The sequence below is a fragment of the Cherax quadricarinatus genome, chromosome 33, assembly GCF_038502225.1.
Source record: "Cherax quadricarinatus isolate ZL_2023a chromosome 33, ASM3850222v1, whole genome shotgun sequence".
NCBI classification, from domain to species: Eukaryota; Metazoa; Arthropoda; class Malacostraca; order Decapoda; family Parastacidae; genus Cherax; species Cherax quadricarinatus.
In genome coordinates, this window is record NC_091324.1 from 9745652 (window position 1) to 9766211 (window position 20560).

The following is a 20560-nucleotide window of genomic DNA, read 5'->3' on the forward strand; positions in this document are numbered from 1 at the left end:
ACATACCTGTACCTCAGTGGACAGAGCTCAATTCGCGCACACCCAAAAAATCCTGAGTTCGAGTCTCGGGCGGGCAAGACATACTGGTAACGACATAGAGTTGGTGTCTAGGTCTAGTTTAGACCTAAAGAACTTGTTCACTTAGCGCAGTAAATATGTACCTTGATGTGCATCGACTGCTACGAGCAGTCGTAGCAGTCGCATACTATTACTACAACCTTACTACCACGGTACTGATACTGTTGCTACAATATTGTTGAGACAATAATACTGTTACTACTATCAATAGTTCTACCATCAACAGTAATAATAATAATAATAATAATAATAATAATAATAATAATAATAATAACAACAACAATAATAATAATAATGAAAAAGAAGAATAACGTTGATAATGTGGCATTTTGTTCGTTAGGAAACAGAAGTGTCTCATGACACAAGTGTTAAACAGATGATGACCTGTTCACAGGTTAGGTATCCTCTACCCTACCTTAGCTAAATATCACATTCGCATTAAAAAAAATTAATGCATAATAGTATATCCTTAGATGATGATACCTTTACGGGTATCTTACATTACAAGCAGACACACGCATATTTAAGAAAGTTAAGAGCAAAGTGAATCAAAAAATTGGCAGGTAAAAATTGCCAAATGGTAAATAGCTTGGATTTACATCAGCTAACTCGTGAACACGGTATTCAGCTCTGTTTGAAATATCCAGTCCTCCATACAATACCCAATCCTGTATGCAGCACCCTATCTTGTGTACAGTGCCCAGTCTTGTATACATTACTTAATCCTGTATATAGTACTCAATCAAATAATTATGGTAAAGTTAAAGAAACTGTACGAAATAATGAACAAATATGCCAACTGTCTTTACTGTGAGTTCTACTAAAGATCTGACAAAGTTCTTCTCATTGATGAGAAGAAGTCTTCGTGATGTGAGTCCTGGGGTCCCACAAGCAGAAGTGCTCGACCCACTGAATGTTTTAAGCCTACCCGAATGTGTTGGACGTGAGTGGAGGCAAATAGTTTTTATGACTTGACGTGCTGTTGGAGTGTGAGCAAAGTAACATTTATGAATAGATTCAGGGAAACTGGTTAGCCAGACTTGAGTCCTGGAGGTGGGAGGTACAATGCCTGCACCATGAAGAAGGGTTGGAGATATGTTGCAGTTTTTTAATTGTAGTATCGGCACTCCTCTGGAAAGACGGTGATGGAATGATGATGAAAATCTTTCTCCTTTTTCAGGTCACTCTTCCTTGGTGGGAAACGGCCGATGTATTAATTAATAAGCCGAATGCCAAATAGGTCAAACTCCCTTTAACTACAGGACTTTTCCATTTTTTTTTACAGAGTGACAGACATATATTTTTCATTGACAATAATGCAGTATTTTTTTTATTTTTGGACCAAACTTAACTTAGAAACATCACATAAACTAACTAAATCTAACGCAATTTTTTTAACTAAATTCTGCTATATATATCGTAGGTCAATTTAAATTTAATATTACTTTAAATCAATAGTAAATTTTTATGTCAAGTTCAGATTGATTTTCGCAGATTTATGGAAAAAATCACTCTTCTTATTCACCAGACACCTTGCTGAATTGGCCAAACCCTCCTGCCAGTTCTCTGTCCCACTGAACTTCTTACAGGAAATTCCTCATGCCTGTGTAGTAACCTTTCTTGTAGTTTGGTTTCGTTCGTCCTGCCCTTCCTGCTTCCCTCTCCACTTGTAACTCTACTATGCATTTGAAGCTCAAAACCACTTGACACACTGGCTGCAGTGGCCAGAAGAGCTCATGCATGCAGGGCATAACTCCTGATCATGGGTGACTTTAACCACAAGGAAATCGATTGGGAGAACTTTGAGCCACATGGGGGCCAAGATACATGGAGGGCTAAGATGATGGAGGTGGTACTGGAAAACGTCACGTACCAACACGTAAGGAACACTACAAGAGAGATAGAGGAGAAGATGAACCAGCGAGACTGGACCTAGTATTCACCTTGAGTAGTGCAGATATTGAGGACATCACATATGAAAGACCCCTTGGGGCCAGCGATCATGTGGTTTTAAGGTTCGAATACACAGTAGAGCTACAAGTGGAGGGGGAAGCAGTAAGGCCAGGGCGAAAGAAGCCAAACTACAAGAAAGGGGACTACACGGGAATGAGGAACTTCCTGAACGGGGTTCAGTGGGACAGAGAACTGGCAGGGAAGCTAGTTAATGACATGATGGAATATGTAACAACAATGTGCAAGCAGGCTGAGGAGAGGTTTGTACCCAAGGGTAACAGGACTAATGAAAAAGCCAGGATGAGCCCATGGTTCACCCAAAGGTGCAGGGAGGCAAAAACCAAGTGTGCTAGTGAATGGAAGAAATATAGAAGGCAAAGGACCCAGGAGAATAAGGAGAGCAGTCGCAGAGCCAGAAATGAATATGCACAGATAAGAAGGGAGGCCCAACGACAATATGAAAACGACATAGCAGCGAAAGCCAAATCTGACCCGAAGCTGTTATACAGATACACCAAGAGGAAAACAACAGTCAAGGACCAGGTAATCAGGCTAAGGAAGGAAGAAGGAGACACAAGAAGAAATGACCGCGAAGTATGTGAGGAACTCAACAAGAGATTCAAAGAAGTGTTCACAGAGGAGACAGAAGGGGCTCCAGAAAGATGGAGAGGTGGGGTACACCACCAAGTGCTGGACACAGTACACACTACCGAGGAAGAAGTGAAGAGGCTTCTGAGTGAGCTAGATACCTCAAAGGCAATGGGGCCGGATAACATCTCTCCATGGGTCCTCAGAGAGGGAGCAGAGGTGCTATGTGTACCCCTAACAACAATATTCAATGCATCTATCGAAACAGGGAGATTGCCTGAGGCATGGAAGACAGCAAATGTAGTCCCAATCTTTGAAAAAGGAGACAGACATGAAGCACTAAACTACAGATCAGTGTCACTGGCATGTATAGTATGCAAAGTCATGTAGAAGATTATCAGAAGAGTGGTGGAACACTTAGAAAGGAAAGATCTCATCAACAGCAGCCAACATGGTTTCAGGGACGGGAAATCCTGTGCCACAAACCTACTGGAGTTCTATGACATGGTGACAGCAGTAAGACAAGAGAGAGAGGGGTGGGTGGATTGCATTTTCTTGGACTGGAAGAAGGCATTTGACACAGTTCCAAACAAGAGATTAGTGCAAAAACTGGAGGACCAAGCAGGGATAACAGGGAAGGCACTACAATGGATCAGGGAATACTTGTCAGGAAGACAGCAGCGAGTTACGGTACGTGGCGAGGTGTCAGAGTGGGCGCCTGTGACCAGCGGGGTCCCACAGGGGTCAGTCCTAGGACCAGTATTATTTCTGGTATTTGTGAACGACATGATGGAAGGAATAGACTCCGAAGTGTTCCTGTTTGCAGATGACGTGAAGTTGATGAGAAGAATTCATTCGATCGAAGACCAGGCAGAACTACAAAGGGATCTGAACAGGCTGCAGACCTGGTCCAGCAATTGGCTCCTGGAGTTCAACCCCACCAAGTGCGAAGTCATAAAGATTGGGGAAGGGCAAAGAAGACCGCAGACGGAGTACAGTCTAGGGGGCCAGAGACTACAAACCTCACTCAAGGAAAAAGATCTTGAGGTGAGTATAACACCAGACAAATCTCCTGAAGCGCACATCAACCAAATAACTGCTGCAGCATATGGGCGCCTAGCAAACCTCAGAACAGCATTTCGACATCTTAATAAGGAATCGTTCAGGACCCTGTACACCGTGTATGTTAGGCCCATATTGGAGTATGCGGCACCAGTTTGGAACCCACATCTAGCCAAGCACGTAAAGAAACTAGAGAAAGTGCAAAGGTTTGCAACAAGACTAGACCCAGAGCTTAGGGGTATGTCCTACGAGGAGAGGTTAAGGGAAATCAACCTGACGACACTGGAGGACAGGAGAGATAGGGGGGACGTGATAACGACATACAAAATACTGAGAGGAATTGACAAGGTGGACAAAGACAGGATGTTCCAGAGATGGGACACAGCAACAAGGGGACACAGTTGGAAGTTGAAGACAAAGATGAATCACAGGGATGTTAGGAAGTATTTCTTCAGCCACAGTGTAGTCAGGAAGTGGAGGTATGATAAAGCTCATGGTTCAGGGAGAGTGACCTAGCAGCGACCAGTGAAGAGGCGGGGCCAGGAGCTAGGACTCGACCCCTGCAACCTCAACTATGTAAGTACAACTAGGTGAGTACAAACACACACACACACACACACACACACACACATTAAGCACAAATACGAGCTCACACAGGATTACATACATACGTATTTAAATTTATGTATACATGTATGCATATGTACACATGCAAGTCAATGAGAAAAAAATAATATCGCGGCGCATGAAATTCACTGGAAATGTTAAAAACCAGTAAAGCACCTTAAATCAGCGGTGTGGAGGGTGCACAGCGCTCCCAAGTGCAATTAATGTGGAAAACACACTGAATAAAATAAAGAAAATCATTACTTACTAGAGTTCACGGTTGTTGGTGTGTGTGTGTGTGTATGTGTGTGTGTGTGTGTGTGTGTGTGTGTGTGTGTGTGTGTGTGTGTCTGTGTGTGTGTGTGTGTGTGTGTGTGTGTGTGTGTGTGTGTGTGTGTGTGTGTGTACTCGCCTATTTGTACTCACCTATTTGTGGTTCCAAGGGTCGATTCACAGCTCCTGGCCCCGCCTCTTCGCTGATTGCTACTAGGTCCTCTCTCTCCCTGCCCCATGAGCTCTATCATACCTCGCCTTAAAACTATGTATGGTTCCCGCCTCCACTACGTCACTTTCTAGGCTATTCCACGACCTGACTACTCTATGACTGAAGAAATACTTCCTAAAATCCCTTTGATTCATCTGAGTTTTCAACTTCCAATTGTGACCTCTTGTGTCTGTGTCCCTTCTCTGGAACATCCCGTCTTTGTCCACCTTGTCTATTCCGCGCAGTATTTTATATGTCGTTATCATGTCTCCCCTGACCCTCCTGTCCTCCAGTGTCGTCAGGCCGATTTCCCTCAACCTTTCTTCGTAGGACAATCCCCGTAGCTCTGGGACTAGTCTTGTTGCAAACCTTTGCACTTTCTCTAATTTCTTGACGTGCTTGACTAGGTGTGGATTCCACACTGGTGCTGCATACTCCAGTATGGGCCTGACGTAAATGGTATACAGAGTCTTAAACGAATCCTTACTGAGGTATCGGAACGCTATCCGTAGCTTTGCCAGGCGCCCGTATGCTGCAGCAGTTATCTGATTGATGTGCGCCTCAGGAGATACGCTCGGTGTTATACTCACCCCCAGATCTTTTTCCTTGAGTGAGGTTTGCAGTCTTTGGCCATCTAAACTATATTGTGTCTGCGGTCTTCTTTGCCCTTCCCCAATCTTCATGACTTTGCATTTGGCAGGGTTAAATTCAAGGAGCCAGTTGCTGGACCAGGCTTGCAGCCTGTCCAGGTCTCTTTGTAGTCCTGCCTGATCCTCATCCGATTTGATTATTCTCATTAACTTCGCATCATCTGCAAACAAGGACACTTCTGAGTCTATCCCTTCCGTTATGTCGTTCACATATACCAAGAACAGCACAGGTCCTAGGACTGACCCCTGTGGAACCCCGCTTGTCAAAGGCGCCCACTCTGACACCTCGTCGCGTACCATGACTCGTTGTTGCCTCCCTGTCAGGTATTCTCTGATCCATTGCAGTGCCTTTCCTGTTATGTGTGCCTGATCCTCTAGCTTTTGCAGTAACCTCTTGTGAGGAACTGTGTCGAAGGCCTTCTTGCAGTCCAAAAATATGCAGTCGATCCACCCCTCTCTCTCTTGTCTTACTTCTGTCACCTTGTCATAAAACTCTAGTAGGTTTGTGACACAGGATTTTCCTTCCCTGAAACCGTGCTGGTTGTCAATTATACACTTGTTTCTTTCCAGGTGCTCCACCACTCTCCTCCTGATGATCTTCTCCATGACCTTGCATACTATAAACGTTAGTGATACAGGTCTGTGTGTGTGTGTGTGTGTGTGTGTGTGTGTGTGTGTGTGTGTGTGTGTGTGTGTGTGTGTGTGTGTGTGTGTGTGTGTGTGTGATTGTGTGTGATTGTGTGTGTGATTGTGTGTGTGTGATTGTGTGTGTGTGTGTGTGTGTTGTGTACTCACCTAATTGTGGTTGGAGGCGTCGATTCACAGCTCCTGGTCCCGCCTCTTCATTCGTCGCTACTAGGTCCTCTTTTTCCCTGCTCAATAAGCATCACTTTCGAGACTTACTCCACTTCCTGACAACTCTATGGCTGATGAAATACTTCCTAACATCCCTCTGACTCATCTAAGTCTTCATCTTCCAGTTGTGACCTTTGATGCTGTGTCTCATCTCTGGAACATCCTGTCTCTGTCCACCTTGTCAATTCCTCTCAGTGTTTTATATGTCGTTATCATGTCCCTCCCCCCTATTCCTCCTGTCCTCCAGTGTCGTCACGTCGAACTCCCTTAACCTTTCTTCTTAGGATATTTCCCTTAGCTCCGGGACTAGTCTAGTTGTAAACCTTTGCACTTTCTCTAATTTCTTGATATGCCTGACCAGGTGTGGGTTCCAAACTGGTGCTGCATACTCCAATATGGGCCTGACGTAACGGTGCACAGAGTCTTGAACGATTCCTTACTGAGGTATCGGAACGTTATTCTTAGGTTTGCTAGGCGCCCATATGCTGCAGTAGTTATCTGGTTGATGTGCGCCTCAGATATGCTTGGTAGTATACTCACTCCTTGAGTGAGGTTTGCAGTTTTTGGCTCTTTAGCCTGTACTCTGTCTGTGGTCTCCTTTGCCCTCCCCGCTCTTCATGACTTTGCATTTGGCGGGGCTAAATTCCAGGAGCCACTTGTTAGACCAGGCTTGCAGCCTGTCCAGGTCCTTTTGTAGTCCTGTCAGATCCTCATCCAACTAAATTCTCTTCATTAACGTCACATCATCTGCTAACAGAGACACTTCTGAGTCTATCCCTTCCGGTATGTCATTCACATATACCAGAAACAGCACCGGTCCAAGGAGTGACCCCTGTGGAACCCCGCTCGTCGAAGGTGCCCATTCTGACAACTCGTCGCGTACCATGACTCGTTGTTGCCTCCTCGTCAGATATTCTCTGATCCACTGCAGTGCTTTCTTGTTATGCGTGCCTGCTACTCAATCTTTTGCACTAATCTCTTGTGTGGAAGTGCGTTAAAACCTTCTTACAGTCTTAGAAAAATGAAGTCGACCCACTCTTCTCTCTCCTACTTCTGTTACCTTGTCGTAAAACTCCAGTAGGTTTTTGACACAAGATTCCCCCTCCCTGAAACTGTGCTGGTTATCGTGTATAAGCTCATTCCTTTCTAGGTGCTCCACCAGTCTTTCCCTGATAAGCTTCTCCATGACTTTGCATACTATACATGTCGGTGACACTGGTGTGTAGTTTTAATGCTTCCTGCCCCGTTTCGATAGATGTGTTGAAGATTATTGTTAGTGGCACACACAGTACCTCTGCTCACTCTCTCATGACCCACCACGAGATGTCTGGTCTCACCTCCTTCGTGGTATCTAGTGTGAATCGAGGTGTGTAGTGTGTCCAGCACTTGTTGGTGTACCCTTCCATACCGGTTTGCTTTCTGTCTCCACTGAAAGTACTTCCTTAGATCTTCACATTGTGATCTTCCCTACCTCCTTCCTCGGCCTGATTATCTGGTCCTTGACTGCTGTTTTCGTCCTGATGTGGCTGTACAACAGCTTTGGGTCAAATTTCGCTTTCGATGTTGTGCCATTCTCGCACTGCCACTGGACCTCCTTTCTCCATGCATATTCCTTTCTGGCTGTTCGGTTAATTTCCTTATTCTCCTGGGTCCTTTATCTTTAATACTTTTCCATTCTCTAGGGCACTTAGTTTTGGCCTCTCTACACCTCTGGGTGAACCAAGGGCTCGTTCTGGTCTTCCCATTAATTCTGTTGCCCTTGGGTACGAACCTCTCCTCTGCCTCCTTGCATTTTGTGGTCACGTATTCAATCATTTCATTCACTGTTTTTCCCACCATTGTGTGTGTGTGTGTGTGTACTAACCTAGTTGAGGTTGTAGGGGTCGAGTTCAAGCTCCTGGCCCTGTGTGTGTGTGTGTGTGTGTGTGTGTGTGTGTGTGTGTGTGTGTGTGTGTGTGTGTGTGTGTGTGTGTGTGTGTGTGTGTGTGTGTGTGTGTGTGTGTATTTGTGTGTGTGTGTTGAAAGAGTTGAGTAGATGGTGCATACATATTAAATGGTGGTAGTGATGATGATGATGGTACAAGATGATAGGAGTGTTGATGATGAGTGTTGGGGATACAGATGGCAGTTATAGTGTTGGTAATAGTAGTACTGATTAAAATAGTGATGATGGCACTAAAAAATGGTGACGTGTGTATTATTATTATAATAAAAAAGAAGCGCTAAACCTACAAGCGCAGGGTTATGCATGTAAAAATGATAATTTCTATAAATAACAAAAAGGCACAATACTGTGACTGGAACAATACACAAATAACTCGCACATAGAAGAGAGGAGCTTACGCTGACGTTTCGGTCCGAAATGTCGTCATAAGCTCCTCTCTCCTATGTGCGGGTTATTTGTGTATGGATAATTTCCATCTAATTCGGTAGGTTGGCTTAGGGATAATATTTAAAGGTTGAAACATTAATTGCAAATAATTCTCTACTTCGTACCTGGACGACCTTGCTGAATCTATATTATTATTATAATTATTACTATTATATTGATGGGAAGTATAAGCCCGTCAAGGCCATTCAGTAATCAACTCTGATCCAAAGAACATAAGAACATAAGAACGAAGGAACACTGCAGCAGGCCTACTGGCCCATGCGAGGCAGGTCCAAGTCTCCTACCGGCTTAAGCCAATGCACCCAACCTAGTCAGGTCAGGTCACATTGACTTAAGGGAGGAACACGGCAACCGACCTGGTAGCACAAGCTATCAGGTCCAACTCACACCCACCCACATCCACTCATGTATTTAACCAACCAATTTTTAAAGCTACACAACGTTCTGGCCTCTATAACTGTACTTGGGAGTTTGTTCCACTCATCCACAACTCTATTACCAAACCAGTACTTTCCTATATCCTTCCTGAATCTGAATTTTTCCAACTTAAAACCATTGCTGCGAGTCCTGTCTATGCTAGATATTTTCAGCACACTATTTACATCCCCTTTATTTATTCCTGTCTTCCATTTATACACCTCAACCATATCCCCCCTAATTCTACGTCTTTCTAGAGAGTGCAGATTCAGGGCCCTTAGTCTATCCTCATAGGGAAGGTTTCTGATACATGGGATCAACTTTGTCATCCTCCTTTGTACATTTTCCAGAGCATTTATATCCATTCTGTAATACGGTGGCCAAAACTGTGCAGCATAATCTAAATGAGGCCTAACCAAGGATGTATAGAGTTGAAGAATAACCTGAGGACTCCTATTATTTATGCTTCTTGATATGAAGCCAAGGATTCTATTAGCTTTATTGCGAACACTTATGCACTGTTGTCTTGGTTTCAGATTACTGCTAACCAGAACTCCTGAATCTTTTTCGCACTCCGTGTTCGCATCGCTATTGGGCCGTGCGGACGTGCTGCGCAGTAGCTCCTGATTGAGTTGGCTTTTGCGCAGTGTTGACGTGTACTTATCTCTGTGAAGACCTGTTTGCGCGCTCTCTACGAATTGAAGCAAGATGCCCTCCATCGAGCAACTTTACCAACAGCTTAAAGAAGAATTGAGGATGGCGAAGGTGAAGATTCGGCGACTGACCGAGGAAAACAAGAAGATTCGTAGTAGTCCTCCTGTTTTGAGTCCTCAGGTCAAGAAAGGAAACTGGTCAGTGGCTGGACAGCAGGGAACGAAGTTGACGATCAAGAGGACGAATGGAAAGGTAGAAACGATGAAGAAGAAAGAGACTGCCGTGGAAACTGTTGTGGAAACATCTAATACATTCTCAGTGCTACCCGACGAATGTGAGTCGACTACTGGGAACAACACGATGAACGACACCAAGGAAGGTAAGAATATTGTTGTTGTTGGGGATAGCCAAGTTAGGTATATGGATAGGGCGTTCTGCTTGAAGGACAGGAGTAGGAGACAGAGAGTTTGCTTTCCTGGGGCTGGGATGGAGGATATTGTTAGCCGTCTGGATGACATCATGAGAGGTAATGGGAGCAATCCTATTATCTGTCTCAGTGCTGGAGGCAACGATGTTGGCAGACGTAGGAGTGAAGACCTGATTAGCAGGTATAGGTCAGCAATAGAAATAATTAGGAGTAAGGGTGGGAACCCTGTCATATGTGGTATTTTGCCAAGGATAGGAGTTGGAAATGAATGGTTGTCCAGGGCAATTGGTGTCAATTGCTGGCTGGACAAATACTGTAAGGAAAATGCGGTAACATTCATTGACAACTGGGACCTCTTCTATGGCAGAAATCACATGTATGCCAGGGATGGGATTCACTTATCTAGGTCTGGGGTGGTAGCACTGGCAACTGCAGTGGAGGGAGCAGTTAGGACTTTAAACTAGGAATAGTTAGTGGTATGGGTTTTGGCAGGAAAACAGTGAAGCCCCAGTGTAGTAATATTACGAGTTCTAGGGGAACTAGTAATAAGCAGAACGAGGTAGATATTGAAAAGCCAGGGACTTTGGGTGATAAGGACAGTAATAGGTTTAGTAGAAAAACAGAAATGAGCAGGAAGGGTAAAGAGAAAGGAGAGTCTTTCAATGTTTATTATGCTAATTGCCGTAGTGCTAGGAATAAGATGGACGAGTTGAGATTAGTTGCTAGTGCAGGTAACATTGATGTATTTGCCTTAACTGAGACGTGGTTTAATTCAAAAAGTCGGGACATGCCTGCGGAATGTCATATTCAGGGTTTTAAATAGTTCCAAGTAGATAGAAGTATCGGGAAGGGGGTGGGGTGGCATTGTATGTCCGAGATCGCTTGAACTGTTGCATAAAAACGGGTATTAAGTCTGAAGTAACACATACAGAGTCTGTTTGGATAGAATTTTCCGAGGGGCATGAAAAACTGATTTTAGGAGTGATATACCGTCCCCCAAACTTAGATAGGGACCAAGGGAGACTACTATGGGAGGAAATTGTTAAGGCCACAAGGCACGATAATGTAGTAATTCTAGGAGACTTTAACTTTAGTCATATTGATTGGAATTTCTTGACTGGGAATTTAGAACCATACGACTTCTTAGAAGTAGTTCAGGATTGTTTTTTGAAGCAGTTTGTGACAGAACCTACAAGGGGAAATAACCTGCTTGACTTAGTTATGGCAAACAATGAATCCCTTGTTAATAATTTAGAAATTTCAGAGGAACTGGGTGCTAGCGACCACAAATCAATTACATTTAGCATTGAATGGAAGTACGATAGTAGCGATAACTCAGTAACAGTCCCAGATTTTCGCTTAGCAGATTACGATGAGCTTAGAGAACACTTATCATCTGTTGACTGGGGTAACGAAGTGAGCTATCAATATGACAGTTTTCTGAACACTATACATGCTGCTCAAAGAACGTTTATCCCATATAAAGAAATTAGATCAAATAGAAATGACCCAAAATGGATGAATAATAGGCTCAAATATCTACTAGGGCATAAGAAAGGAATTTATAGGCGTATCAAAAGAGGTGAGAGTCATCTTATGAATCAGTATATTGACATTAAGAGGGACATTAAAAAGGGGATAAGAAAAGCTAAAAGGGACTATGAAATTAAAGTTGCTAGGGATTCTAAAACTAACCCAAAAAGTTTTTTCCAGGTCTATAGAACAAAAGTTAGAGATAAGATAGGTCCCCTTAAAAATAACTATGGGCACCTTACTGACAAAGAGAATGAAATGTGCTCGATTTTTAATAATTATTTTCTCTCAGTTTTTACACAGGAAGACACTAACAATATTCCAGAAATTAATTTTTATAGTGGGCTAGAAGAGGATAAATTATGTAACATCACAGTCACTAGTGAAATGGTTGTGAAGCAGATAGACAGACTGAAACAAAATAAGTCGCCGGGTCCTGATGAGTTTTTTTCAAGGGTTCTTAAGGAATGCAAAATGGAACTCTGTGAACCATTAACTAATATTTTTAATTTATCTCTTCAAACAGGTGTAGTGTCTGATATGTGGAAGATGGCTAATGTAATTCCTATTTTTAAAACAGGGGACAAGTCGTTACCGTCAAATTACCGCCCAATAAGCCTGACCTCAATTGTAGGCAAATTACTAGAGTCAATTATAGCTCAGATTATAAGAAGCCATCTCAATAAGCATAGCTTGATTAATGATACTCAGCATGGATTCACAAGAGGTCGGTCTTGTCTAACTAATTTATTAACTTTATTCAGTAAAGCTTTTGAGGCTGTTGACCACGATAAAGAATTTGATATTATTTACTTAGATTTTAGTAAGGCTTTTGATAGAGTTCCGCACCATAGACTGGTAAAGAAAGTGGCAGCTCATGGCATTGGGGGAAAAGTGCTCTCGTGGATCGAGTCATGGCTCACTGACAGGAAGCAGAGAGTGTCCATAAATGGGGTTAAATCCGAGTGGGGATCTGTAACAAGTGGTGTTCCACAGGGATCAGTCTTGGGCCCGTTGTTGTTTATAATATATATCAATGATCTTGATGAGGGAATTACTAGTGATATGAGCAAATTCGCCGATGACACAAAGATAGGTAGGATAATTGATTCAAACGTAGATGTTATGGAACTTCAGGAGGATTTAAACAAACTCTATTCTTGGTCAGAAAAGTGGCAGATGCAGTTCAATGTAGATAAATGCAAGGTTCTGAAGCTCGGGAGTGCCCATAACTCTAGTACTTATAAGTTAAATGATGTAGAACTTAGCCATACAGATTGCGAAAAGGACTTGGGGGTTATGGTGAGCAGCAACCTTAAACCAAGACAGCAATGCCTAAGCGTACGTAATAAGGCAAATAGATTACTGGGATTTATATCAAGAAGTGTAAGCAACAGAAGTCCAGAGGTCATACTGCAGCTTTATACATCATTAGTAAGGCCTCACCTAGATTATGCAGCTCAGTTCTGGTCTCCATACTACAGAATGGACATAAATTCGTTAGAAAACATTCAGCGTAGGATGACTAAATTAATACATAGCATTAGAAATCTTCCTTATGAAGAAAGATTGAAGACTCTTAAGTTACATTCACTTGTTAGACGAAGAATGAGGGGAGACCTGATCGAAGTGTATAAGTGGTAGATAGGTATTAATAAAGGGGATATTAATAATGTCTTGAGGATGTCTCTCCAAGAGAGAACCCGCAGTAATGGATTTAAATTAGATAAGTTTAGATTTAGAAAGGACATAGGAAAGTATTGGTTTGGAAATAGGGTAGTTGATGTGTGGAACAGTCTACCTAGTTGGGCTATTGAGGCTGGGACTTTGGGTAGTTTCAAATTTAGGTTGGATAAGTACATGAGTGGGAGGGGTTGGATTTGAGTGGGACTTTCACATCAGAGCTTATTTCTTGGGTGGCATTGAAAATTGGGTTGGGCAATAGTTTTGTTAGTGGGATGAATTGTAAAGGACCTGCCTAGTATGGGCCAACAGGCCTCCTGCAGTGTGCCTCCTTTCTTATGTTCTTATTAAGATCTACATTATTTAGTTTATATGTGGCATGGTTATTGTCCTGTCCAACATTTAGAACTTTGCATTTGTCTATATTAAACTGCATTAAAGAAGTAGAGGGTAACTAAAATTACTTGTATCGAGAGCTATTTCCCCAGTATCAAAGCACCCTCCCTACACCCCTCGTCCCCGGGCCCCTTGAAAGATCTCCATTTATTACAAAAGCCCAGAATCTAAAAGGGATAGTGGTACACACCAAGACAATACCTCAGCGTGTTACTTCAGCTGGCCAGACGCGTTAATCCCCTATCATCATTGCCTCCTGGGATATCAAGTCGCCGATTTGTAGTCGAAATCTCAACACGTACTTAAGGATCTTGCTGGAAGGTGGTGTTACTGATGCTCCCACATTAATGCAACATAGGATAAACAAGACCACTTAACACGATCAAAGTTTTCCACACAAGAGTTTCATAGACAGTGGTTTTCAGTGTGCTGTGGTTGAAACTCTCTTGATGGTGACGATCTCTTGTTCAAAGGAATTGCAAATGCCAACCCTTTCCTCTCACAAAACAAATGATTATCACAACTTTTACTATCCTTCAGGCGCTATATGTTGTGTACTCAACAATTTGATCGACTGACTTCACAGCGCCGCTAACTCAGAGCTCCACCTTTTATTTTATACAGTTTCTTTGTCTTACGCGATTTCCAAAGTAAATTTCTGAATGTTCCCTGGAATTAGAAAATATTTTTATTTATTTATTTTGTGGGTTACGTTAGGTTAATTTGCATAAATCTATTAAAACGTATATTTAATTGCCTGATATGTGTTGCCAGGTAAGACGTCTGGCAGTATGTGTCTGGGTAAGCCCAGGCAACGTGGAACTCTGCAAGTTTATCAGTCGTAGTGTGAGGCTGGCTTCGGAAGGCTGTCACGCTAAGAGTTACGTGTACAAAGATTTTTTTTTTCACTATTACACCTTCGTCAGACTTGTCCAGAACGACAATGGCTAATGAGATTTTTAAATATTCTGTTTGAGCCGAGATACAAGAGAAAAAATCAAAGGCTTTTGTAAACTGTTTTTGAAGAATGTTTAGACATTACAGCAGCAGCAGCAGCAGCAGCAGCAGCAGCAGCAGCAGCAGCAGCAGCAGCAGCAGCAGCAGCAGCAAAAACAACAACAACAAAACAGGCAGACAACGCAAAATCTAATATAGCAAAACTGAACCTAACCAGCATCCATTAATTTCATGTCGAAATCTGGGTAAAAATAAACAAAAACAATAATCAATGTGCCTTTGTTTACAACTTTTCACTTGTGCCAGGATATTTTTACTGCGCACCAAATAACATACGTACTTAAACCATTATAAGCGTGACTTTAACATTGTCTGCTGTTACAATGGCAATACGTACTCGCCAAAATGCTAATCAGGAATTAACGAAAATCTAACCAACCAAGCCTAACTTAAATAACTTATATACAAATAAAAGTACGTAAAATTACGTAAAATTCAAAGATTCACTTATGACGTCATAAGTAATTGCTTTTATGTAGGAAAAAAGTATTATGCAAAATTCTGACTTAGTATTTGTCTGTGCGTGTTAAAAGTCAACTAAGAAATTAACTTACGAATCGGAGGATAGGCGGAATTATCCACAAGGTTTCGCAAAACCTATGCTCTCCTATATGTCTAAATCTAAATTTATACAAATTTAATCTAGTGAATCCAGTTGCTGCACAAAGGAAGGAGTAAAAGAAGCAGCTGAATCAGTAGAAAATGAATGTAGGAAACAGCAACACTAGAAGGAAAGAAACAGCAACAAGAGTTGGAAGTAGGAAACAGCAATAGCAAGAGCAGCAGGAGGTAGGAAGCTGCAAGAGGAGGTTGGAAACAGCAGCAGGAGGCAAAAAGCAGGAAGTAGGAAGAAGGATGATGATGAGGAGGAGGTGGTGAGAAGCAGCAACAGCAAGTAAGGAGCAACAGCAGCAGCAGCAGCAGCAGCAGCAGCAGCAGCAGCAGCAGCAGCAGCTGGATCAGCAACATTAAGCTGCGTGACGCCACACACTTGCTAATGTAAAACTGTGGAATCCGTGCGGCAGCTCAGAAACAACTTAAAGGAGCTGCATAATGCATGACATGATAATCACTCCCGCACCACTCACCTACCACCAGCCACTGATACTACAACACTCACCTACCACCAACCACTGATACCACGTGGCATGCAAAGAGTACGTAACCTTTATTCGGCGCATGTACACACCCTCATTGAAAGGCTATCTCCCCAACCAGCGAATCAGTACAAAGGGTCGAATGATGGGACCCCATCGTTCGATCAGTACCTAGGTTCAGCCAATGAGAAGGTGGGTCTGGCAATTGTGGAGGTGTAGTGGTCACCACTCACCTTTCCACCTTTGATATTTCCATTCTAGAGCTGGTTGAGCACCGTTGTCCATTCTGTCTCCAGGCTGTGTCTTTGATTTGACTAAACCGTGTTGTACACATACATTTCCAACTGTATATAGTGTACATTGTTGTAAATAATTACTACTGCTCTTGGTGAAGGAAAATATATTTCAAAGTCATTCAGTTGTATTTCTTCTGCTCCTTGCTCCCCTTTACACCCAGGATAACAGGCCTTATTGTGCCTGGGTTGTAATATACCACAACACTACTCACCTACCACCAGTCACTGACACCATAACACCACTCACCTACCACCAGCCACTGACACCACAACACCACTCACCTACCACCAGCCACTGACACCACAACACCACTCACCTACCACCAGCCACTGATACCACAACACTACTCACCTACCACCAGTCACTGACACCACAACACTACTCACCTACCACCAGCCATTGATACCACAACACTACTCACCTACCACCAGCCACTGATACCACACGATCACTCACCTACCACCAGCCATTGACACCACAACACTCACCTACCATCCACCATTGATACCACAAGATCACTCACCTACCACGAACCACTGATACCACAACACCAATGATACCACAACACTGATACCACAAGACTACTCACCTTCCACGTACCACAACACCACTCACCTACCACATACCACAACACCATCCACCCACCACCAGCCACTGACACCACAACACCACTCACATATCACCAGCCACTGATACCACAACACTACTCACCTACCACCAGCCACTGATACCACAACACTACTCACCTACCTCCAGCCACTTATACCATAAAATCACTCACATACCACCAGTCATTGATACCACAACACTCACCACCAGCCACTGATACCACAAGATCACTCACCTACCACCAACCACTGATACCACAACACTACTCACATACCACATACCACAACATCACTGATACCACAACACCACTCACCTACCACCAGCCACTGACACCACAACACCACTCGCCTACCACCAGCCACTGATACCACAACACCACTCGCCTACCACCAGCCACTGATACCACAACACTACTCGCCTACCACCAGTCACTGACACCACAACACTACTCACCTACCACCAGCCATTGATACCACAACACTACTCACCTACCACCAGCCACTGATACCACAAGATCACTCACCTACCACCAGCCATTGACACCACAACACTCACCTACCACCCACCATTGATACCACAAGATCACTCACCTACCACCAACCACTGATACCACAACACCATTGATACCACAACACTGATACCACAAGACAACTCACCTTCCACATACTACAACACCACTCACCTACCACATACCACAACACCACCCACCCACCACCAGCCACTGACACCACAACACCACTCACCTACCACCAGCCACTGATACCACAACACTACTCACCTACTACCAGCCACTGATACCACAACACTACTCACCTACCTCCAGCCACTGATACCATAAAATCACTCACATACCACCAGTCATTGATACCACAACACTCACCACCAGCCACTGATACCACAAGATCACTCACCTACTACCAACCGCTGATACCACAACACTACTCACCTACCACATACCACAACATCACTGATACCACAACACCACTCACCTACCACCAGCCACTGACACCACAACACCACTCATCCACCACCAGCCACTGACACTAAAACACCACTCACCTACCAGCCAGTGATACCCCAACACACCTACCACCAGCCACTGATACCACAACACTACTCACCTACCACCAGCCATTGATACCACAACACCACTCACCCACCACCAATCTTATGTCTTGACTTTAGTCTTTACTTAAGTCTGGACTTACTTCTTGACTGAAGTCAAGATTGGGTTGGGTTACATAAACCTATGAAACGTATATTTACCATAATGCGTTGGTCAAACTGTACCAGGAAACGATTAAATCTGCACGCATATCACCTGAAGTGCGAGAATGGTTTGTGTAAATAGCGATCAGCACTTACCTAGGCTGTGGGAGGATGGTGGTCGGTGTCTCGTATCTTGTGTGTGATTTCAGTGAAGAATAAAACAAGGCAGCGTTTTGTTTTAGTAATTGTATACAATACTGATAAAACATCAATAAGACACATTTGCAATATTGGCATCTTTATTTCCGAAACGTTTCGCCTGCACAGCAGGCTTCTTCAGTCGACTACAAAGCTGACTAATATACTAGAGAAAATTGGAGTGAGATATTCAGTCCCTCCTCTTGACAGAAGTGGAGAAGTAATTTGAAGGGTCCAATCCTACAGCCTTGACAGAAGTTTTACAGTCCATAGCGTCTATCTGAACGATTAACGCTATGCACTGAACAACTATCAAGGCTAAGGGACTGATTACCTAAATCTCTAAAACTGTCTTCAGTATATTAGTCACATCTGTATTCAATGAAAAAGTCTGCTGCGGAGGCAAAAAGTTTAGGAAACAAAGCTTCCAAGTTAGTGTACATACTCTAACCGATTTCCAAGACGACGTTTCAGCTATGTTTTCGCCCAAATGCTCTTAGATTACGTTGTGAAAAAAGATACTTGAACAAACAATATTTTACTGCGGAAATGCACTAGACAGGGTTAAGTTGCACTAAGTTAGTTTAGGTCAGGATACACAGCATCATGTTAGGTTAGGCTTCGATAGATTGAGCTAAGTCATACTGGTAGGTTAGATTTGGCTAGTCTAGGTACTTGAAGTAGATATAACTGATTACTCCAGTGTCCTGTTATTTAATTTAAGTAGTGGTTTTATTTCAGCAGTGACTTTATGCCAGCAGTGGTTTTATTCTGGCAGTAGGTTTACCCCAGCAATGGTTTTATATCAGCAGCGGTTTTATCCCAGCATTCGTTTTACGTCAACGATGGTTTTTATTCCCAGCAGTGATTTTATCTAAGCTAGTGGTTTTCTTTCAGCTCTACATGAATTTGATCCACATCTACTTCCATCTCTCTTGTCTGGAATATTTATACATCTTCAATGTAAGGCTCCACATGACGTGAAAACGCTGCATTTAGAACGAAACGTTGTTCTGTGTCTGTCTACGGACATAATACTAATTTATAGAGGTAACGAAATGAATTAACCAAGATGTGATCCGTGACGTACTCTACTTGTTATACCCGGATCCCTCATGTTTTAACAGATACTTTGCGAATTTATACTAGACGTAGGAAGGACAGAGGCTATTAAAACGTTGGTTGCAGCCAGAATGTACTCAATTATTAACCTGCATTCTTCCTTGCAACATGATGGACTGCACTTACATTCAATTTTATTTTCACAAGAACTGCCCATTTCTACCTGGTGACGTCAGTGAAACCCAATTTTACGATCTCTGTTCAACAATATGTACATGCTCTTGTCAACAGTGTTTCCTGAATTGTTCGTTGTTAACTTACAGTATCAACACGCCTGCACGAAGGCAGATATACAAGAACTGTGCTTGTTTAGACATCAAGTAAATTTAACAATTTTGGTACAATCGTATTTCTTGAGTCGGCTGTTTTTCAATATTTATAAAATTTACAATGGAAAAGAATATATAAGAAAATAAAAATACTGCACATTTATGATAAATGTCAAATTAACGTGAACATAGCCCGGGGAGACTAGAAAATTAGATAAGATAACTGAAGGCATTTAAATGCATTTTAAATAATTTACTCAAACTCTTAACGATATCTTTTATCAGTTGATTAAGTTATTTAATCTGACTTGTTCAGGCTGCTAGGTTAGATCCGACTTGTTAATTCTCCACTGTCAAGCTTTAAAAGTAATTATAGAGAATTCGCCATTTTCGTGGCAATAAACATTTTGAAGCGCAGGACAAAGAAACAGAATCTTTATGACAAAACTAGTGACTTTGACCGAACTCTCCCACAAAAGCTGTTCTTAAAAGAACAGCTTTAATAGTTAAACTTGAGAGGTTTTACCATGTGCACGCATGTGTTAGTTATCATGTCACAGGCACTTGTCGAGAGAGAGTTAGCCTGATTTGTGTTAGTTATTAGTTGTCAAAAGCACTTGTCGATAGCTTTATATGTTAATTACCAGTTGTCAAAGTGCGTGAGACTGTGTGTGTGTGTGTGTGTGTGTGTGTGTGTGTGTGTGTGTGTGTGTGTGTGTGTGTGTGTGTGTGTGTGTGTGTGTGTGTGTGTGTGTTAGTTAGTTACCATTTTGTCCTAGGCACATGTCGATTCGACACTAGGCCTGTTGTGTGTGTAGGTGTTTGTGTGAGTATGTGGGTGCGTGTATGTGTGCATGTGTGTGCGTGTGTGCGCGTGTGCGTGTGTGTGCGTGTGCGTGTATCTGTATGTGTGTGTGTGTATGTGTGTGCTAGCCTATTTGTACTCACCTATTTGTGGTTGCAG